The 23,592-nt window shown below is 41.4% G+C and overlaps 1 long non-coding RNA gene and 1 other non-coding gene across 2 annotated transcripts in view; both read right to left on the bottom strand.

Moving 5' to 3' along the window:
• Nucleotides 1-23,592, bottom strand: part of LOC138441458 (uncharacterized) — a 55,269-nt gene that overhangs the window by 30,864 nt on the left and 813 nt on the right. The window contains exon 2 of the long non-coding RNA XR_011257350.1: nt 22,486-22,625. This is a non-coding gene — a long non-coding RNA (uncharacterized lncRNA). The remainder of the gene's footprint in view (nt 1-22,485; nt 22,626-23,592) is intronic.
• On the bottom strand, nt 4,678-4,816 carry LOC138441918 (small Cajal body-specific RNA 11). The gene has a single exon (XR_011257486.1). It is a non-coding gene; the product is annotated as a small Cajal body-specific RNA 11 (non-coding RNA).

The raw sequence follows: 23,592 nt of genomic DNA, 5'->3' as shown, positions 1-23,592 counted from the left end.
AACCAGTCTGTTGTTCCATGTCCAGTTCTAACTGTTGCTTCCTGACCTGCATACAGATTTCTCAAGAGGCAGGTCAGGTGGTCTGGTATTCCCATCTCTTTCAGAATTTTCCACAGTTTATTGTGATCCACACAGTCATAGGCTTTGGCAGAGTCAATAAAGCAGAAATAGATGTTTTTCTGGAACTCTCTTGCTTTTTCCATGATCCAGTGGATGTTGACAATTTGATCTCTGGTTCCTCTGCCTTTTCTAAAACCAGCTTGAACATCAGGAAGCTCACGGTTCACGTATTGCTGAAGCCTAGCTTGGAGAATTTTGAGCATTACTTTACTAGCATGTGAGATGAGTGTAATTGTGCAGTAGTTGGAGCACTCTTTTGCATTGCCTTTCTTTGGAACTGGAATGAAAATGGACCTTTTCCAGTCCTGTGGCCACTGCTGAGTTTTCCAAACTTGCTGGCATATTGAGTGCAGCACTTTCACAGCATCTTCTTTCAGGATTTGAAACCCTGTGTCCGGGGCCAGTGGTGGCCGGGAGGACACACCTCACATCCAAGGTCAGAGGAGGCGGCCAGGAGGAGCTATCCAGCGTCCGAGGTCAGGGGCGGCAGCTGGCAGGAGCCACCCACGCCTGAGGCCAGGGCCGGAGGCTGGGAGGAGCAACCCGAGGAGCGGTGGCTGCGCAGGTGCAGGAGGGCCTAGAGAAGCTATCCCACATTGAAGGTCAGGAACAGCGGCGGTAAGAAGATACCCCTTGTCCAAGGTAAGGAGCAGCAGCTGTGCTTTGCTGGAGCAGCCGTGAAGAGATACCCCACACCCAAGGTAAGAGAAACCCAAGTAAGATGGTAGGTGTTGCAAGAGGGCATCAGAGGGCAGACACACTGAAACCATACTCACAGAAAACTAGTCAATCTAATCACACTAGGACCACAGCCTTGTCTAACTCAAGGAAACCAAGCCATGCCTGTAGGGCAACCCAAGACGGGTGGGTCATGGTGGAGAAGTCTGACAGAATGTGGTCCACTGGAGAAGGGAATGGCAAGCCACTTCAGTATTCTTGCCTTGAGAACCCCATGAACAGTAGGAAAAGGCAAAATGATAGGATACCAAAAGAGGAACTCCCCAGGTCATTAGGTGCCCAATATGCTACTGGAGATCAGTGGAGAAATAACTCCAGAAAGAATGAAGGGATGGAGCCAAAGCAAAAACAATACCCAGCTGTGGATGTGACTGGTGATAGAAGCAAGATCCGATGCTGTAAAGAGCAATATTGAATAGGAACCTGGAATGTCAGGTCCATGAATCAAGGCAAATTGGAAGTGGTCAAACAAGAGATGGCAAGGGTGAATGTCGACATTCTAGGAATCAGCGAACTAAAATGGACTGGAATGGGTGAATTTAACTCAAATGACCATTATATATACTACTGCGGGCAGGAATCCCTCAGAAGAAATGGAGTAGCCATCATGGTCAACAAGAGAGTCCGAAATGCAGTACTTGGATGCAATCTCAAAAATGACAGAATGATCTCTGTTCATCTCCAAGGCAAACCATTCAATATCACAGTTATCCAAGTCTATGCCCCAACCAGTAACGCTGAAGAAGCTGAAGTTGAACGGTTTTATGAAGACCTACAAGACCTTTTAGAACTAATACCCAAAATTAAGCAAAGGGACCAATAAAATTTTCAGTTCTCCCAGCATTGATTCCCAGCTGATCAGAGAAGCTTCAGAATCCCCTGACACAGAGCTGCGAGCACTGGAAATACTCTCATGTATGGAAACTCAAGAGAAAGAGAAGCAGCCCTGAGTCCGTCTGCATGGGTCCTACCATTGGCTCAGCCACAGTCACAGCTGTCCAGGCCAAGAAGAAGCCTCCGGGTTTCCATGGGAAGTTCTCCCCTCCAAGCCTATCCGCTGCTCCCCACACCTTCTAGTGGCTGGTCTCTGCTCCAATGTCGCCTCTTTAAAGAGACCTCCTCTGGCCACTCCATCTAAAAGAGAAGCCCCTGTCACCCCCCACTCCTGGCCTGACACTTTACAGCATCTATTATATATCTACTGGGTGACCGTCTGCCTTCCCCATTGAAAGGCAGGCTCAGTGAGGGGAGGGAATTTGTCTCTCTGGTTCCTGCTTTACCCCCAGGGGCACCTCAGACAGTGTCCAAGCAACTAGAAGGTGTGGGATAAATATTTCTGAATAAACAGAAGACAGATATGGACATAGACAGAAAAACAGATCTAGGTATAGATGGAGATACAGATCTAGAAATACAGACATAGGTGTGTCAGGGTCAATGGCAAGCCAAGCAGATTTTTAATCAATGGCTTCTAGCACAGGGTGACAAGAAAAGCCACAACACCTCCATGTGCCTGATAATGTTCTGTTAGAGAAAACTCAGCTTTTAGTTTCAGGTTGACTCCCTATGGACATGGAAAGCTCTGCTGGGTAGAAGCAATGTTTGCCCAGAATGTTGAGCCAAAGGCATCTGCAGTTCAAGCCCCTGATGGGGAAACCGAGTCCAGAGAGAGGATGGGGTCACACTAACAACAGCAACTGATATCTGCAAAGCACTTTTTAGTGAGGAAGCATCTTCACTTCTTCTTTCCTCATCTGATCCTCACAACAATTCTTCTAGGCAAGTGGTGGTAATATTGGTAGCACTGTGTTATTTACAACTTCCAAAGTATGGGAGCAACCTAAGTGTCCATCAACAGATAGATGGATAAAGATGTGGTATGGGGACTTCCCTGGTGGCACAGTGGATAGAAATCTGCCTGCCAATGCAGGGGACACAGGTTTCATCCCTGGTTCAAGAAGAGTCCACATGCCTTTGAGCAACTAAGCATGAGCACCACAACTACTGACGCCTGCTTGCCGAGAGCCTGTGCTTTGCAACGAGAAGCCACCACATTGAGAAGCTTGTGAACTGCAATGAAAAGTAAGCCCACTCGCTGCAACTAAAGAAAGCCCACACAAAGCAATGAAGACACAGCACAACCAAAAATGAAATTAATAAAAAATTTTAAAGATGTGATGTATGTGTGTGTATATATATATATATATATATATATAATGGAATATTACTCAAGCATAAAAAGATTTAAATTTTGCCATTTGCAGCAACATGGATGGACTTAGAGGGCATTATGCTAAGTGAAATAAATGAGACAGATATTACATGGTATCACTTATATCTAGATTCTAAAAAATGCAACAAACTAGTGAATAAAACAAAAAAGCAGCAGACTCACAGATAGAAAACAAACTAGTGGTTACCAATTGAGAGAGGGAAGGGAGGAGGGACAATATAAGCATAGGGAGAAAAAAAAGGTTATTATGGGACTAGATGAAATCATGTGTTTGAAACATGAAAATTGTAAAGCAGTATAGAATTTAACAAATCCTTCATTCAACAAAAAATGCAATAAGATAAAATAAAAATACTGGTAGCATTATAATTATACTGAAATATAATAATTAGCTTCCTGAACTGTATACTTTAAAATGGCTAGCTTGGTAAATTTTATGTTTTGTGTATTTCACCACAACTATAAATTTTTAAAATTATGTATGCGTGGCTCAGATGGTAAAGAATTTGCCTGCAAAGCAGGAGACCCAGGTTCAATCCCTGGATCGGGACGATCCCCTGGAGTGAGGAATGGCTACCGACTCCAGTATTCTTGCCTGGAGCATTCATGGACAGAGGAGCCTGGAAGGCTACAGGCCATGGGGTCGCAAACAGTTGGACATGACTGAGTGATTAACACTAACACATACAACACTACTAGCCACAACTATATTTTGTGAATGAAGTCAATAAAGCTCAGAGAGGCTGTAACTTGTAAAACTCACACAGTAAGGAATGTGTGGGGAAGCCAATCTCATATTAGGACTTTCTCTGGACCTTCTCTACGGGGAGAGGGAAACTTCACCTGACAAACAGGCCAAGAATCAAACCTCAAGCTACAAGATCATTGCCATTGCTCTAAGTTTTCCAAGGAAGCTTCTAATACACTTCATCCTGCACAGCTGTTCAAGCAGCTCTGCTGGAGAGATCTGCCTCTTGTGTGCTACTGTGCCGAGGGGTGGCTGATCCAATAGACAACAGCTCAGTACAGATTGTGTGTCGTTTACTCTCATTTTGTGACGATTAATTTGCTTTGGGACCGAGGGTGTTCAGTGGTTACATTAAGATGCAAAGAAAAATTAAACATTTATGCATCCTTTATCTCCTCATTTCAAGACAGATAGGTCCCATCAGAAGATATTTTCATTGACATTGTTTATCTGTTCCACTTGACTCCAAATTACACTTGAGAAAGAAGAACTAACACACCATGGTGTTTTTATACAGAAGTGGTGACTACAGGGGACCAGGTATTAAAGAGAAAATATCTAGCCTGAGATTCCACTGCAGCATAAACGGTGAGATATGACACAAAGAATCAGGCCCAAACATGCAGGAGCACAATGAAGTCTTGGAAAAAGCCACCTGGGCTGCTTGAGTCCCTGCTTAATATGCAGCACTGTGCAAGTTGGGTTTCATTTCCTGTGCCAGCTTTGCTCTCAAATCTAAATCACTGTGTTAAGAAGGCATCTGAGGGCTAATCAGAAGTTACAGTCATAGCATGGAATGTAGTACATCATAACTGTCTGCTTCTTTTTTAAAAAAAAAACTGCCCTTCGTGCCTTTAAGAGCCAGCCCTAGTCTTAGGACAGCTCTCCCAAACTGAGAGGGAGAACGCTATGCATCCCGTCAGCCTCCCCTGTTAGAATTGAGCACAAGGGAGGAGACAAGGCATAGGCCCATACAATTGCCTGTTTCCTGATACTCCTCCCACTCTCCCCCTTCACTCAGGTCACGCATCTCTTTCATACCGGCTGCCTGGTCTTGGTTTGATATCAGGCATCTCAAGGTAGGGTGGCATAAAAATTAACTTTGGAACCAAAGAGAGCCGCATTTGAATCTCAGCTCCATCACTTACTGTGTATATGAACTTGGAAAGTTACCTAACCTGATGGATCTTATTTTTTCAACTCATAAAAAGGGAATAACATTGTCTGTCTCCATAGGATTGTTGTGTGAATCAAGTGAGATATTTTGTGCAAAGCAGTGGGTACAGTGCCTGGTGGCAGCAAGGGTTCAATAACTGGGCTACTCATGATGCCTGACTATACCTAACACTGTGTTAATCCCAGAGCACACTTTCAATAAGCATTTATTAGCAGTTATCACATGGTCCTGAGAATAAGTGATCTCTTGGTTGGTTTTTATTTTACTCAGCATGAATTACGCTTTACTGAGCACATATTATGTGCTAGGCCCTGGTGCATGCGGTATCTTAACTCATTGAATTCTCACACAGTCCAATCACTCTGTGGGCAGAGGGGCGCAGGCTGGTAGGGGAGGAACACACACCCAGGCAATCTGGCTCTGGCACCTACCCTCTTAACCTCACTGTCTCTGCCCAGGAGAAGCTGCTACTTCTTTTGTAACCAGAAAAGCAAATATTTTTAAAGTGATTTAAAACAGTAAATACACACTCACTGAACCATTGTCAGCTCTCATCTGAATCTGTAAGAATCTGATGACTGAGAAATTGACACTTCTTTTAATTCAGATGAAAGTTATCAAGAGCCGGGTGTTAGGTACAAGGCAAGATGCTGTGGGAAATATAATAGAAGAGATGATGTCTTCCCTTCAGGGCCTTTAGATTTGGAAGATGAGATATTATTGCCAGTAGCTGACATTCATTTAGTGTGTGCCGTGTGCCCACTGTGCTAAAGGCTTTCTCTCACTCAATCCTCATGACAAATTGATATAATAGGTATGATTAATACCCAAGAAGTGCAAATGAGGAAACCAAAGCCTTTAAATCTTAATAACTTGCTGGGGGTTCCAGGAAGAAAAGCCTGTACAGGCTAAATGCTACGTTTCTGCCACAGGCAATGATTCTCATCCATCTTTCTCTTCCCCACTGCCTTAAAAAGCAGGCCACCTGGTAAGTGCTTGAAACATTCCTGGCAAAGTGAATACCCACTTTTCAATAAACTCCCATTGCTAAATATCCGTGCATTTACCAGACATTAAGCTTTACATGCATATGATTAGAGTTAGTAAGTTCTAAAGAACTTCTCCTTTGGAGTTCATGGGCCTCTACCAGCATCTCCTCTCCCACCTTCACTGCAGCATTTAGAGATGGGCCTGAAATGGAGAGGACACTGCCACCTCCTGCTCTCACCTCCTAATTCTCAATTCCGAGATTTCTATTATACCTGATTTATGGCCCAACAGAGCTCATTCTAGCCCACAACCTTGAGCTTGTAAAATGCACAGGAGAAAATTTACTAATGACTGTGTTCGTCTTAATGTACTGTAGGGAATTTTTTAAGTGAAAAAGGCTCAAATAGTAGGGACATTTTAAACAGCCAATTATGAATAACAATTGTTTGATGGCCCAGCACCGTAGATCTTCCAGCTCATTCAGTTTTCATCTAATTAAATGTTTCATTTCCACAGGCAGCGTGCAGTACAAACTTGTGCCTGCTTTTGTCGGCAGGAGATAATCAATAAGAAAAATGTGGATGCATTTCAGCATTTATTAGCAGCTCAATTGGAAGTTGTTTTATTTTAATAACATCCTTGCCTTCATTCTGTTCAGGATAAATCGACAGCTTTGATGAATAAAAGACGGCAGAAAACTAGTTTATGCTATCCCATTAAGAGTAAAGAAATCAGAGAATGAAAGGGAGCTGAGAAAGAAATTGAAAGACATGTTAAAGATGCATTTTCTGTTACCAAGAAAAGGGAGAAACAAACAAAAATGCCTTCCATTCACTCTAAAGGACAATCAACCCTATCTGACTTCAGCTAGATATCCCTCCTAAGACCAAGACAATAAACTGCCTCATTCTGAATCTTTCTACCACTTTTATTTGCAGATTATATTTAGTAATTCTTGGTTAACTTCCACTGGAGCTGTAATATTGATGAGAAAGGGGAGAACCAGGTACAAAATGTCTTTTGTTCACCAGAAATAAGCCCAAATGCCCAGAGCTCATATCCTTAAATAGCAGACAAGCTGGTAGGGTAGGATGCCTTAGAACAAATACACAAGGTCCACCATGGTGAGGCATTTACAAGAGGCTTCACACCTCGGTAAGTGGAATTTAAACTGATCTGTGGGCCCGAAGACCTCTCCTTGAAATCTCGCGGGGTATAACCAACCGTCTACTGGGCAAGCCATGTGAATTTCCCTCAGGCATCTCAAATATAACATCTAAAAATCTGAATGTTTTACCACACTGTGACACCACTTCACAGTCATTGGGGTGAAGATTATTATTATTTAAGTTATGTAATTTAAATTATTTTTAAAAATTAATAAATAACAAGTGTTGGAAAGGAAGTGGAGAAATTGGAATCCTTGTGTACACGTGCAAGTGTGAAATGGTTCAGTCACCATGGAAAACAGTTTGGAGACTCTTCAGGCAACTGAAAACAGAACTACCATACAGCTCAGCAATTCCACTTCTGGGTATAAATCCAAAAGAAGTGAAAGTAGGGGCTTGAGCAGATACCTGTATAACCATGTTTGTAATTGCATTAAATAACAGGCAATAAACAGAGGTGAAAAATGGAAGCAACCCAAATGTCCATCAGTAAACATATGAATAAATAAAACATGGCATATACATACAATGGAATATTATTCAGTTTTAAAAGGGAAGTTCTGACATAAACTACAGCATGGATGAATCTGGTAGATACTATGCTGAGTGAAGTAAGCCAGTAAGCAAAGGACGAATACTATATGATCATATGAGGTACCAAGAGCAGTCAAACTCATAGACAGAAAGTAGAAGGCTAATGCTTGCCAGGAGCTGAGGGGGAGGAGAGAATAGGTAGGTAGTGTTGAATGGGTATATTCAGATGTGGAAGATGAGACAGTTCTGGAAATATTTAGTGGTGATGGTGGCACAACAATGTGAATGTACTTAGTGCCACAGAAGTGTACAGTTTTAAATGGTTAAAATGGTAAATTTTATGAGATATATATATGTATATATTAGCTTCCCAGTTGGTGTTAGTAGTAAAGAACCCGTCTGCCAATGCAGGGGACAGAGGAGATGAGGGTTCAATCCCTGGATCGAGTACATATACATACATACATAGGTACATACGTACATGGGTTTCCCTGGTGGCTCAGACGGGAAAGCGTCTGCCTGCAATGTGGGAGACCCAGGTTCGATCCCTAGGTCAGGAAGATCCCCTGGAGAAGGAAATGGCAACCCACTCCAGTATTCCTGCCTGGAAAATTCCATGGGCTGAGAAACCTGGTAGGCTACAGTCCATGGGGTCGCAAAGAGTCGGACACGACTGAGCGACTTCACTTTCACATTCGTACATACATACATACAAGGTGGTGCTAGTGGTGAAGAACCTGCCTGCCAGCGCAGGAGATATTAGAGACATGAGTTCAGTCCCTGGGTCAGGAAGATCCCCTGGAGGAGGGGATGGCAACCCACTCCAGTATTCCCGCCTGGAGAATCCCATGGACAGAGGAGCCTGATGAGCTATAGTTCATAGGGGCACACAGAGTGGGACACAACTGAAGTAACTTAGCATAATGTATGTGTGTCTGTGTTTGTGTGTACCCTGCCATGATTAAAAAACAAACAAACAAACAAACAAAAACTGAGTATTGTAACTCCCAGACATAGCTGTCCTCTCTGATATTTCCCACCTGAACATACAGTGCATCCATTCACCCAGCTTGCTCTAGCCAAAGAGCTGGGAATCTGGTATCTTCCCTCTCCTACCTGGTGGCCCTGTATTAGCTCAGGACCCACCTGCTCCAGGCAATCCCCCACCAGCAGCTAGACCTAAGCTGGGTCCTGCCACCGCTCAGCTTTAAGCTTCCCCTTGCACTCAGAATCCAATGTGCGCTCCTCTCTCTGAAGCCAGCTGACCTCACCAAAATCTTGTGCCACATTCCCCCTCCCTCTGTGTGTACTTCCATGCTTCTCCTCACACTCTGTACTTCCAGTAGTTCTTCAAACTAACTAGGTTTCCTCCTTTGCCTAGAACATTCTCCCCTCATCCTTTGCAAGCCAAACACTCCTCCGATTTGAGGCCTCAGCATAAACGGAACTTTCTCGAGGGCTCTTCACAGAGGGACAGTGCAGAAACAGTGCCTCTGCTCTCCCGTCAAGTGCTCTTTTCTTAGCCCCTGGCACTTTCTGCATGTCTCTATTTGTATATCTCTCACTACCCAGGAGACAGTTAGATGCCAGAGGTTAGCAGCTAAGCCTGCCTTGATCCATAATCCCAGTACTTACTGCAATGCCTGGTGCATGGTAGATATGTTATTTGTCGATGAGTGAATAAATAAAGGAATGCATGCTCTTTTAAATCACCCAAAAAACAGTAAGCATAAACCCTGCCTTTAACCCCAAAAGCCTCCACCCTTTACTTTCTTAGACACCTGGACAGGCCTTTGTACAGTGCCCTGAAACACTGGGAGTCCCACCTCCACTATCTCACATACCCGCTCATAATCATTGGCATTGGACATTTGTTCCCAATGGCACTCTTGCAAAAGGGCCTCGCTTCTCTCAAGATGTTGATGAGATGCCTGTCATAGGCAGGTAACTGCTCGAGCTATTTCCTGCAATGATATAAGTCCACTGACAAGCCTCAAAGCTGTTTCCGCACTTGGTTTTCAATGGCACGCTGCCTGCTGTATTAGTGAGCAAATTCCTTGAAACAGCATGAGATCGGCAATATTGATGGAATATAAAATCAGGTCTGTGGCCGCCAAGCACCCCAGAAAGGTCCTGACTCCTTACCTCAGCAGTAATGCTGAAGCCAGCGGCTCCCTGGCCGTTCTTCCTGCCTTTGGCAAGCCATCTTCCCCTAGGTAACGCTCCAACAAACAGTAACTTGGGTAATGACCAATGCTACAGTGATTATTATTGTTATCATGGACTCTATTTTATTCTCACTTAATTAGTAATTATTTTAAATTACATGGCTGAAGAGCTGCTACAATGGGTGTTTCCTGGCAGTCAGGGGCTAATTCTCGATCATTGCAAAAATATGGGCTATTTTCAGTTCCGCTGTTAAAGACAGTGTAGTGATGAGCGCCTCTCACTGCCATATGGTGTAGTCTAAACCTAGTGTCTCTTCACAACAATGCTTTCATTTCTATTACCATTAGAAAGAAATGTGTAAAGACAGCTTTTTCTCTAAACCGAGCTCCCTGCCAGCAGGGCCCCAAGTATCCTTTGGAGGAAACCAAACGACCTACAGCACAGATCAGTGCCAGTTCCTTCCTGTGCTCCCCTCAGGGACTCTCAAGCTCACAGCTGATATTTAACTGGCCATAAAAAGCAGAGACATTACTTTGCCAACAAAGGTCCGCCTAGTCAAGGCTATCGTTTTTCCAGTAGTCATGTATGGATGTGAGAGTTGGACTGTGAGGAAAGCTGAGCACCAAAGAATTGATGCTTTTGAACTGTGGTGTTGGAGAAGACTCTTGAGAGTCCCTTGGACTGCAAGGAGATCCAACCAGTCCATTCTGAGGAGATCAGCCCTGGGATTTCTTTGGAGGGAATGATGCTGAAGCTGAAACTCCAGTGCTTTGGCCACCTTATGCGAAGAGTTGACTCATTGGAAAAGACTCTGATGCTGAGAGGGATTGTGGGCAGGAGGAGAAGGGGACGACAGAGGATGAGATGGCTGGATGGCATCACTGACTCGATGGACATGAGTCTGAGTGAACTCCGGGAGTTGGTGATGGACAGGGAGGCCTGACGTGCTGCGATTCATGGGATCGCAAACAGTCAGACACGACTGAGCGACTGAACTGAACTGAAAACACACTTGTCTTCTATTGGACTCACGAATCTAGTAGCAAACCAGGAATGAAATCTCAAACCTGCGGGGCTTGCCAGCAGTGGAAGTATGTGAAGTCACTTGATAACACCCTGCTTTTGCATTTTTGACATTAAGGAGTGGCTTTATTTCTACAGATAAATATGCTCTCCTCAAATCACTGAACCCAGGGAAATAATGAGATAAGCCCAGAAATATCTTTTCATGTCATAAAGAAAGTCATCAAACAACGATGAAGAAATTCAAAAGGACACAGGAAGCAACCTGCAATGGCTTCTACTAGCCAGATCTGGGACATTTTGAGCATGAAATACTCTGAGAGCAACAGACTAGGATACAGTGAATAAAGAACTCATGAATCTATACTAACAGAAATAAATGAGAAGAGGAACTTCTTTATCATAAATAATAAATGCAAAAGGAATGATGATGGTTATTAGAAAATTACCACTTACTAACCTTCATGGTAACATTTCAACCAAAAAATATCAAAGATGCTAAACTCCAATGACTGAGAGATTGCTGAGGAAAGAGCTACTTCAGTTCAGTTCAGTTCAGTCGCTGTTGTGTCCGACTCTTCGTGACCCCATGAATTGCAGCACGCCAGGCCTCCCTGTCCATCACCAACTCCCGGAGTTCACTCAGACTTGCTTCCATTGAGTCGGTGATGCCATCCAGCCATCTCATCCTCTATCGTCCCCTTCTCCTCCTGCCCCCAATGCCTTCCAGCATCAGAGTCTTTTCCAATGAGTCAACTCTTCACATGAGGTGGCCAAAGTATTGGAGTTTCAGCTTTAGCATCATTCCCTCCAAAGAAATCCCAGGGCTGATCTCCTTCAGAATGGACTGGTTGGATCTCCTTGCAGTCCAAGGGACTCTCAAGAGTCTTCTCCAACACCACAGTTCAAAAGAATCAATTCTTCGGTGCTCAGCCTTCTTCACAGTCCAACTCTCACATCCATGCATGACCACAGGAAAAACCTAGCCTTGACGAGACGGACCTTAGTCGGCAAACTAATGTCTCTGCTTTTGAATATGCTGTCTAGGTTGCTCATAACTTTTCTTCCAAGGAGTAAGTGTCTTTTAATTTCATGGCTGCAGTCACCATCTGCAGTGATTTTGGAGCCCAAAACAATCAAGTCTGACACTGTTTCTACTGTTTCCCCACCTATTTCCCATGAAGTGATGGGACCGGATGCCATGATCTTCATTTTCTGAATGTTGAGCTTTAAGCCAACTTTTTCACTCTCCTGTCACGTTCATCAAGAGGCTTTTTAGCTCTTCTTCACTTTCTGCCATAAGGGTGGTGTCATCTGCATATCTGAGGTTATTGATATTTCTCCCAGCAATCTTGATTCCAGCTTGTGTTTCTTCCAGTCCAGCATTTCTCATGATGTACTCTGCATAGAAGTTAAATAAGCAGGGTGACAATATACAGCCCTGACGTACTCCTTTTCCTATTTGGAACCAGTCTGTTGTTCCATGTCCAGTTCTAACTGTTGCTTCCTGACCTGCATACAGATTTCTCAAGAGGCAGGTCAGGTGGTCTGGTATTCCCGTCTCTTTCAGAATTTTCCACAGTTTATTGTGATCCACACAGTCAAAGGTTTTGGTATAGTCAATAAAGCAGAAATCGATGTTTTTCTGGAACTCTCTTGTTGTTTCCATGATCCAGCGGATGTTGGCAATTTGATCTCTGGTTCCTCTGCCTTTTCTAAAACCAGCTTGAACATCAGGGAGTTCACGGTTCACATATTGTTAAAGCCTGGCTTGGAGAATTTTGAGTATTACCTTACTAGCGTGTGAGATGAGTGCAATTATGCGGTAGTTTGAGCATTCTTTGGCATTGCCTTTCTTTGGGATTGGAATGAAAACTGACCTTTTCCAGTCCTGTGGCCACTGTTGAATTTTCCAAATTTGTTGGCATATTGAGTGCAGCACTTTCACAGCACCATCTTTCGGGATTTGAAACAGCTCAACTGGAATTCCATCACCTCCACTAGCTTTGTTCGTAGTGAGGCTTTCTAAGGCCCACTTGACTTCACATTCCAGGATGTCTGGCCCTAGATGAGTGATCACACTATCGTGATTATCCAGGTCATGAAGATCTTTTTTATACAGTTCTTCTGTGTATTCTTGCCACCTCTTCTTAATATCTTCTGCTTCTGTTAGGTCCATACCATTTCTGTACTTTATCGAGCCCATCTTTGCATGAAATGTTCCCTTGGTATCTCTAATTTTCTTGAAGAGATCTCTAGTCTTCCCCATTCTGTTGTTTTCCTCTATTTCTTTGCATTGATCACTGAAGTAGGCTTTCTTATCTCTTCTTGCTATTCTTTGGAACTCTGCATTCAGATGCTTATATCTTTCCTTTTCTCCTTTGCTTTTTGCCTCTCTTCTTTTCACAGCTATTTGTAAGGCCTCCCCAGACAGCCATTTTGCTTTTTTGCATTTCTTTTCCATGGGGATGGTCTTGATCCCTGTCTCCTGTACAATGTCATGAACCTCATTCCATAGTTCATCAGGCACTCCATCTATCAGATCTAGGCCCTTAAATCTATTTCTCACTTCCACTGTATAATCATAAGGGATTTGATTTAGGTCATACCTAAACGGTCTAGTGGTTTCCCCTACTTTCTTCAATTTAATTCTGAATTTTGCAATAAGGAGTTCATGATCTGAGCCACAGTCAGCTCCTGGTCTTGTTTTTGCTGACTGTAGAGAGCTTCTCCATCTTTGGCTGCAAAGAATATAACCAATCTGATTTTGGTGTTGACCATCTGGTGATGTCCACGTGTAGACTCTTCTCTTGTGTTGTTGGAAGAGGGTGTTTGCTATGACCAGTGCATTTTCTTGGCAAAACTCTATTAGTCTTTGCCCTGCTTCATTCCGCATTCCAAGGCCAAATTTGCCTGTTACTCCAGGTGTTTCTTGATTTCCTACTTTTGCATTCCAGTCCCCTCTAATGAAAAGGACATCTGTTTTGGGTGTTAGCTCTACAAGGTCTTGTAGGTCTTCACAGAACCATTCAACTTCAGCTTCTTCAGCATTACTGGCTGGGGCATAGACTTGGATTACGGTGATATTGAATAGTTTGCGTTGGAAACGAACAGATCATTTTATCATTTTTGAGATTGCATCCAAGTACTGCATTTTGGACTCTTTTGCTGATCATGAAAAAGATGATGGTTATTAGAAAATTACCACTTACTAACCTTCATAGTAACCTTTCAACCAAAAAATATCAAAGATGCTAAACTCCAGTGAGTGAGAGATTGGTGAGGAAAGAACTACTTACATAGTCTCAAAGTATCTCCTTCTAAGATACTTAATAATTACAAAGAGACTTTACAATAATTTTACAGTAGATTCACCTGGCAGTCAGCAGCACAATAAAGTGAATCTAAGTTAAAAATACCAGTAACCAAATAGACATCACTTGCCACCTTGTGGAGTGTGATTCAGAAAAAAAAAAAAAAAAAGCATCTGTGACATTCCAGTCAAAACATATAATCCGAGTCCAAGTACAAATTGAAGGAGACTCTACAAAATGACTGGCTTATAATCTTCAACTATGTTCACATCACAAAACATAGAACTCCCATGTGATCCAGCAATTCCACTTCTGTATAAATACTCAAGAGCAATGAAAGCAGGACCTTGAACAGATATGTGTACACTCGCGTTCACTGCAGCAATATTCACAACAACCAAAAGGAAAAGCAACCCAAGTGTCCACTGATGGGTGAATAAAGAAAACATGATATATTCATATAATGGAATATTGTTCAGCCTGGAAAAGGAAATTCTGACATATGCTATAGTATGGATGAATCTTGAAGACATTATGCTAAATTAAATAAGCCAACCATAAAAAGACAAACAGTATGATTCTTATATGAGGTACTTAGAGTGCCCAGATTCATAGAGAAAGTAGAATGGTGGTTGCTTGACAGGGTCTGGGAGGGAGAAATGGGGAGTGAATGTTCAGAGGATACAGAGTTTCAGAGGAAGAAGATAAAAAATTCTGGAGATGGATGGTGGTGATGCTTGCCCAACAATGTAAGTGTACCTAATGCCACAAAAATGTATACTTAAAATAGTTAAAATGGTTAAGCGTTGTGTTATATATATTTCACTGCAAATATAAAAGAATTCAAGCTTTGGAGTCAAACCTGGGTTTAAGGAGTAGGAGGAGATGAGTTTAGCACATAGTTCTGACAGTAATGATAATTTCATAGGTATGTATATGTACTTATCTCCAAACACCTCGTTTTATACATTAAATATCTACAGCTTTTATATGTCGGTCATAGCTCAACAAAGTGGGGGGTTTTGTTGTTGCGATTTGTTTTTAATTTGGCTGTGCCATGAATGGCTTGTGGGATCTTAGTTCCCTGACTAGGGATTGAACCTTGACCCCAGCAGTGGAAGTGCTGAGTCCTAACCACTGGACTGCCAGAAAATCCCCATTCAAGTGGTTTGGGGAAGAAAAAAACAAAAACCTGGGTTCAAATTCTGACTCTGCTACTTACTACGTGACCCTTAAGAAAATTATTTAATTTCTTTGAACCTCAGGCTTCTCATTTATAAAATGGGAGACAATATTCAAGTCTACGAGATAAAATTGTTATAAGGCAGAAAACAACACTAAACATTTAGCACAATGCCTGGCATGTAGCAGGCATTGGGTTAATATTAGCAAGAGGATAAATGCCACCAGACATGAGATAACGTGCCGCATGTGTTTAGAGAACCAATGCCACTTTGCGAGGTGGAAATATGTCTGCTGAGCGACAGTGCTAGAATGAAAAGCAGGTCTTTTACGCCAAGATAAAGAGTTTACACTTTGTCCTGAAGCCTGTGAGGAGTCACTGGAGGCTTGTAAGCAGTGGAGGGAGATATTAGAGAAGAAGGGAGAGAGGGCAGGGACAAGTGTATATTTCACTTGGTCATGGGCTTTCTCCTCTCCATCAACACATAACACCACTGGCTTCAGGGAAAACAAACCATTAAGGGAAATGCCACGTTTAACACTCTCACTTTGCAGTTAGCACCTTAACAGAACAGGGAACTTAGACAGAAAGGAGTAACTAGCCTGCTGAAGACTGTTTCGCCTTTACCTCCCACCTGAATCACTGGGTGGAGGGTACACTGGCCTCCCGTGCTTCTCTGACTTAGCCAGGGCTTCCCACTGCCTTCTCCATCTGTCCCTTAACCCATGCCAAGCTTCCTTGGGCCCCGTAACATCTGTCATGAGCAGGGCTGGGTCAGAAGCATCTTGCTCGGGTTACAACCTGCACATCAAGGATGGCCTGTGGCATATAACCTCATCTCGCTTCAACTTTTTAATGTGGTCACATTTTCACCACTGTCACTAAATGTCATCTAAACAGGTGCACTCTTATTGACTTTTCTATTTATAAGGCTTAAGCTTCTACATGAAGCTCAAGGTAATGAAAGTAACCAAAAGCATACATTTCTCCTGGGTAAGCTGCATTTTTCACCTGCTTCTGCTCAGTACCCTAAATGAGATTTTTTTTTTAATTTTACTGTTTTTTTCCCTCGATTACCTAATAATAAACATTCCATCAAGAAAATGTCAAAAATATAGAAAGTACAAAAGGAAAAATAAAAACCACCTATAATCTTTTCATCCAGCTATAATACTATTAAAAATACTGGTATACATCCTTCTAGGGTTTTTTTTTGCCCTAGTTTTTTCTATCTATGCATATTACTATACTTTTGAAAATTACTTATGCTGTACACAATGAAAAATTTACATTTTAAGTAACACCTAGTAACTAGCCAACACTTCACATTGTATGTCATTAATAGCATACTGTGAACCTTACCCATGTCATTCAAAACTGTGTTCTAATGACTCCACAGTATACCATCATTTGTGTATCAGAGCCCTAACCTCCACAGTCCAAGTTGTCGCCTGCACAAGCAGTAAGCCTGGTGTGGGGTGGGGTCTCCTGGAATAGAAGACAACTTTTTTCTAAGTCACACAATGGTGCCATATTAGCTAGAAAATGCCCAAGCACACAAAGGGAACGTAACCTAGCCAGTTTCCTGTCACTGGAATGTTTTAGGTCATTTCCAATTTTCTTTATATGAATATATTTGTGCACATATTATGAAAACATTAACATTTGTTAATAAAAAGTTTTTGAGGCTCTTTTTAATGCTGCTGTACTTCTACCAAGTGCTTCAGTGTTCTTTTCTCTACAGTTTCCCAATTCTAGATGTTTCCATTCTAATACTGGGCAGTTAGATATGTGACAAGTGCACACTTTCAACATGCAACTATTTGATCACTAGGGAGAATTATTTTCAGAAGTACTACTTCTTCTCTTAAAAACCCGCTATTCATATTCCTTTCCTGTTTTTCTATTGGAATATTGGTCTCATTGATTTTGGGGGCTCTCTGTATTTCAGGAATGCTAACCCTTTATCTGCCACATTTTTAAATTTTACTTATTTGACTGCTCTGAGTCTTTGTTGTGGTGTGTGAATTCTCAGTTGTGGCATGTGGGATCCAGTTCCCTGACTAGGGATCAAACCGGGGCCCCTTGCACTTGGGAGTGCACAGCCTTATCCACCAGACCACCAGGGAAGTCTGTCATGTACTTTTTAAAAATTTTCCCCAATTGTATGTTATCTTTCAGTTTTGCTCTGCTGCTTTAAAATTTGTACATCATTTTTAATTTGGAAGTAATAAAAATCTATCAATCTTTTCCTTATGTCTTCTGCCTTTACTTTGATACTTAAAAAGCTTTCTCCACTCCAAGGCAGATTGATTTTACCCACATTTTTTATTATACATCTCACAACTGCAACGTAGGTTCTTCTAACTGGGTTTGGTTTACCATGTTCAGAGTCTGTTGACCTGTGCTGAACTAGGTGGCTGCCCGGGCTGGTAGAGCACTAGACAGGGGACGGAGAACTGACGACAAAATGAGGGGAACCACCTTCACCAATGCACTTGGACTCTCTGCGCCTAAATCCTGTTAAAACGTAGGAAATTACATTTGGACCCCAAGCGTTCCTTTTTTTAAAACTACAAAGTATGATACATGTAAACAGAAGGCTGTACAGTGTGATGAATAATCATAAAACAAATGTTCCTGTAACTACCATTGACATCACTGAGATGGAGAGGGAGGCAGAGCGGATGGGGGGAAGACTGGAGGAGGAGGGAGGGGGAGTGGGCGGGAGGGAAGGAGGGAGAGAAGACAGACTCTCACAAGGGGTTCTTTCTCAAAAACACTCCTTTTACCTCTTGAGAATCACGGTCCTGAGGTGGCAGTCTTCACTTCTTTACTTTATACTTTGCTCTCCTATGTATTCATCAGCTATCTTTTCTGCATATTTCTAAGCTTTTAATGGTTTCATTTTTTCATCCTTATTTATAATCCATTTGGAATTAATCTTATCAGATGACGTGAGGAATTAATTTCCCACAAATGATTTTTCAATTATTTCAGCACTGTTTATAGCATAATACTTTCTTCTTGAACCAGTTTTTTAAAGTCAGATCTCACAAGATATAATTCATACTCTTATGATAGTGTCATGAATTTTGACAAACACCATGTGTAGTCACAACAATCAACACACATAGATGGAGTATTTCCATCATCCCCAAGTTTGCTTCTGCCCACTTGTAGTCAGTCCCCCATTCCACCTGCCAGCCCCTGGCAACCCTGATCTGTTCTCTCTGTTCATGTGGTTTTGCCTTTTCCTGAATGTCAATGAAACATACAACGTATAGCCTTTTGATTTCGGCTTTTTCATTTACTGTAATGCTTTTGAGATTCGTCCATGCCGTTGCTTGTATCAGCAGTTCCTCCATCTTATTGATGAGAAGTATTCCATTGTGGGAAACAGCACAATTCATAAATTCTATCTTCCACCATTAAGTATGACAGTAGCCAGAGTTTTTGTAGATGTCTATTATCAGATTGAGAAAGTTCTAGTGTCCTGAGTTTTTATCATAAATGGATGTTCAGTGTTATCAAATGCTTTTCACGCAATTATTAAGGAACACATTTTGGTCCATCTGCCCGAGTAACAGACTGCCACTGCAGAGACTTGAGGCTGTAGTCTACTGTCCAGAGAAAAAGGCAGGGTCTTGAGCCCCCTGTCCACTGATCACTTTGAACCCTGTGGGCAATTTGAGTTTCCTGCCCTACCCCCAGCAGCTTAGAGCTTTTGATCCCTAAGGGAGGAAAATCCAGGGAAGCCAATGGCATTCTGTGTCCCCAGCATCCACCAACTGCCTCCTCTGTCTGGACCTCAGATGTGGGTTCAAGAGGGCCAATCTCCTGCCCTCCCCCCATACTTCTGGTGAGCAGCTGGTGGAAGTCTGTGGAGGACAGTCTAGCTGAGACGGAACTCCTCTGCTACCTCAGCAACCCGATTTACAGCTCACCCACATGTGGATTTTAAGCTACAATTTAGCTGATCTCATCTCCATACCTGGACAGCGGCTGAGTTTCTGCTCCCAAGCTCTGTGGGAGTGGAGACAGTTGTGAAGCCATCTCTCTTCAGAGGGGCTTGTCTCTCTTCTGAATGAGGCTGTGCCTCCCAACCTCATCTTTCTCATGAGCTCAAGTGAAGTAATGATTTTGTAGTTTATGTCATTTTCTCATTATGAGGACAGAAGAGATGTGCTTATTAGCAGCTTCCTATATTTTAAGCAGAGGCGTAAGAACATTTCAATTCCACCTTCATCCTAAACCAAATGTATATACTTAAGTCTGTTTGGGGGCCTATTTTGATTCTTACATAAGAACCATGCTGCTTTGATAATAAATCTTTCAGTGCAAGCCACCTCCCAATCTTCTAAAAATTTCTCAGCCTTTTATTAAGCTTCTCAGGTGACCTTAGGATTATACTGCCTAGATAAAAAAAGAATACTTTTGACATTTTTATTAGAATTGAAATGGCTGCATTACTGAGTTATGCCACCCAAGAATGTAGCATGCCCTGCCATGTAAGTCTTCACGTGTCCCAGGAAAGCTTTATAGTTTTGTTTATATGGGTCCTGCATAGTTTTCATATGTCAAGTTTATTCCTAGATATTTTCTATTTTAGTCTCTATTTTAATAGCTTTTTAAAATTATATATTCTGATGACTGCTAACTTAAAGCATAAGCGTTGACTTATACTGATTTTGCAATCAACTGACCTACTGAACTCTCCTTACTTTTAATAATTTTTCAGTTGATTTCTTGGTTTCCCAGGGAGGCAGTTACATGCAAGCAATAATTCATCTCTTCCTTTCCAAAGATTTTCCTTTTATTTCATTTTGTCTTATGGCTTTTGACTAAACTTTTGGGAAATATTAAATAACCATGAATAGTCAGCACACTTGACTTGTCCCCAACTTTGGTGAGAAAATCCAGAGTGTTATCATTAAGTATGATGATACCTGAGGTAGATACAACAAATTCGCTTAGTCAATAGCTACTCAAATTTCCTTCCAGCCAGTATTTGAAAAAGAAAAGAACAGTCCCTGACATTCAGAAGCTGGCTAGGCACTTGACACAGTTATTCTCCTGTTGAACAGAAACCATCTCTCAGAATACCAACTCAGACAAGGTCATTCTGGGAACACGATTAAATGAAATAAAACAAGCACACAACATAATTTCACCTCAGGTTGCGGTGCCATCCACAAAATACCAAACACCTTTTCTTTGCTAAAATAAGTGACTGTTAATTCCTTATCGATTATTTACACCTATTTCCTCACCCAAGTTTGCCCTCCCTATATGTAAAATTTATTGAGATAATCAATCATAGAATTTTCCCCACCCACACTGTCTGATAACATCGAATTCAGAGCAAACCCTAGCAAGTCAACCAAACGAAGCCCAAATCCTATAAAATGACTCCACCAAAGCCCAAATCCTAACATCCTCTTGCTGAGGATTCCCCATGGTCGCCACGGTGTGTTCTCCCTTGCCGCAAAGTCATAAACCCAACTTGTTCAACTCTGTGTTCATGGTGGTCTCTGGCTGCAGAACAGACATGTTTTAAGAGGCCAGAAAATTAGAAAGTCCATTTCTAGACTAGTTTATAGCTAAAGTTCAGTCTTATGACACTCCTGCCAGTCACTGATACCCACTCCTGACTCAGAAAATGAAGTAAGTACCTGCAGACCAGGGGAAAACATAGTATATAGCCTGGGGCCCACTTAGAAATTCTTTGAGCTAGCCAAGATCCTTAATAATTCCCTTCTGCTTAATCTAACAAGATGTTGAAATGGGACACCTGCTGCCCTAGTGTACTGTTTTACAATGAGGCACTATTGTGATAGGTATCGAGATGCCAAAATGATCGTGAGAGTACCACTTCTAACTCCAAATTATTACTCAAGTTCATCTTTTGATCAATTCTAATCCAGAACCATGCAGAGAAATAGAATGACCCAGCCCATTTCTTTACAGGATTAATATTTTTTTGTTTTTATGCCCTTGTATCATACATATATTTTCATTTTTTTTAATTAAAGTATAGCTGATTTACAATGTTCTATCAGCTTCTGGTATACAGCAAAGTGTTTCAGCTATATATATACATATATGTGTGTGTATATATAGTATATACACATGTATATAGTATATATATACATATACACATACATATACACACATACATATACACACAAATATATCTCCCTATACACACATATTTTTCATATTCTTTTCCATATGATTACAGGATATTGAATAGTTTCCTGTGCTATACAGTAGGACTTTGTTGTTCACCTATTTTATCTGTAGTATTTTGTATCTGCTAATCCCAAACTCCTAATTTATCCCTCCCCCAAGCCCTTTTCCCTTTGGAAACCGTTGTTTTCTATGTCTGCACGTGTTCCTCTTTTGTAAATCATTTGTGTTGCATTTTAGATTCCACATATAAGTGATACCACAGTATCTCTCTTTTTGACTCACTTGATAATGTGAAGGACAGTACGTTAATCTCTAGGTTAATCCATATTGCTGCAAATGGCATTATTTCCTCCTTTTTTATGGCTGAGTATTCCATTGTACACGTGTCCCACATCTTCTTTATCCATTCATTTATCAACGGACATTTAGGCCACTTTCCTGTCTTGTCTATCTGTATCATTTGTATTTCTTCATTAAACTTATAAGATCTGTCCATAACCATTTTTCCCTCAAATAATTAAGGAGTGTTTTATTATCAAGGAGGTTATGCTTAAACTTTCTTAAAAAGAACAACTTTCTGATTTTAGGGCAGAATGATTTTAAAAAGTGGTCTATATGATTCTTGAGAGAATATGAGGACTCCTCTGTAAATTAAAATTGCAGAATCAATTTAGAGTCTACAACTATAGAATTTAAAATTTGTAGAATCAATTTTACCAATCGTTAGAGACATTTGAAAAGACTGGTATTCTCCTTAGAGTACAAAGTTTGAAATATTTATTAGAGCTACTACTATGTAGCAAACTACCTCAAATTTCAGTGGCTTAGTAAGAACTTACCCATTTGTTCATGAGTCTATAAAGTCAGTTTGTGCTGGTTTACGTACTCTCACCTGTCATCAGTGTTTGTTCCATCAGCAGCTATGAGGATGCTGGCTAGGTTCTCTCATGCGTTTTGTGGTTGGCTGGCTGTAAGCTGGGGCCCACATCTCTCTTCCACATGGTCTCTCATCCTTGAGCACATCAGCTGGGTCTTGTTTACATAGAGAAGCAGAGATCCAAGAAAGAATAAGGAAGCAAAGACAAGGCTGAAAACCTGCAAGCTGTCACCTCTGCCACATGCTATTAGAAAGTCAGCCCAAATTCAAGAGGTCAGAAGAGACTCCACTTTGTAATAAGAGGAACTGCAAAGTCACACTGTAAAGAGCATGGATATAGGAAGAGTCAAGAACTATGGCCAGATAGATAAAATGAACTTTAATCATTTAAATCAGATTTTCTTATGCTGGGGTCCACTATGGAAACTTGAGACTTTAAGATGAGCTTCAGGAGGTTTAGAAATGGCTTCAAATTGACTGCAGAATGTGTTCCTCCCAATGTGCATTAAACCCTTTTAGGTTCATTTATGCCTTTTCCTTAAATTCTACTTCATTTGATATTAATATTGCCATCCCTTACTTTCCAGAATAAAATTTTTATGAGTCTCCTTGGACTGTTAAGTGAAAATAATTCTTCATTCAGTCCCTACTGGATAAACATAAAAAAACTTTTACTTGAGTGCACAAGTATGATTCACTTACCAATATTTTCTCTTCAATCCAATGAATTTGTGGTTCCATAACAGATACATCCTAAGATGTATACTAACGTAACTCACAGTAGGCCAGTTTAAGACTAAAGGCTAAAACCTATCTCATACAGAGATTGGACCCTAGACAGTTACATCAGACAATGGCCGAGAAGAGGGGCCTATTCCTAGAAGTGTTAATAATGTCATCTATGTAATTTTGTCCTGCTTTAGAATCTTTCTGGAAGCTCACCCACTCCAAAACCTTTCCTGTTTTAAACCTACACATGTGAGTGAGCTCTTCTTAATCAACTAAAATTATTACTACAACATCTGCATTAAAATGAAATCCATGGGAAAAATCCAATCATTTTCATCACTTGTGGAGAAACACATCCATTCTATTTTGCAATGTTTGCCGTATACTCACTTC

The sequence above is a fragment of the Ovis canadensis genome, chromosome 5 (genome assembly GCF_042477335.2).
Source record: "Ovis canadensis isolate MfBH-ARS-UI-01 breed Bighorn chromosome 5, ARS-UI_OviCan_v2, whole genome shotgun sequence".
Taxonomy (NCBI): domain Eukaryota; kingdom Metazoa; phylum Chordata; class Mammalia; order Artiodactyla; family Bovidae; genus Ovis; species Ovis canadensis.
Note: the sequence above shows the minus strand (reverse complement) of the source record. Positions and strands in the feature narration are given on the sequence as shown.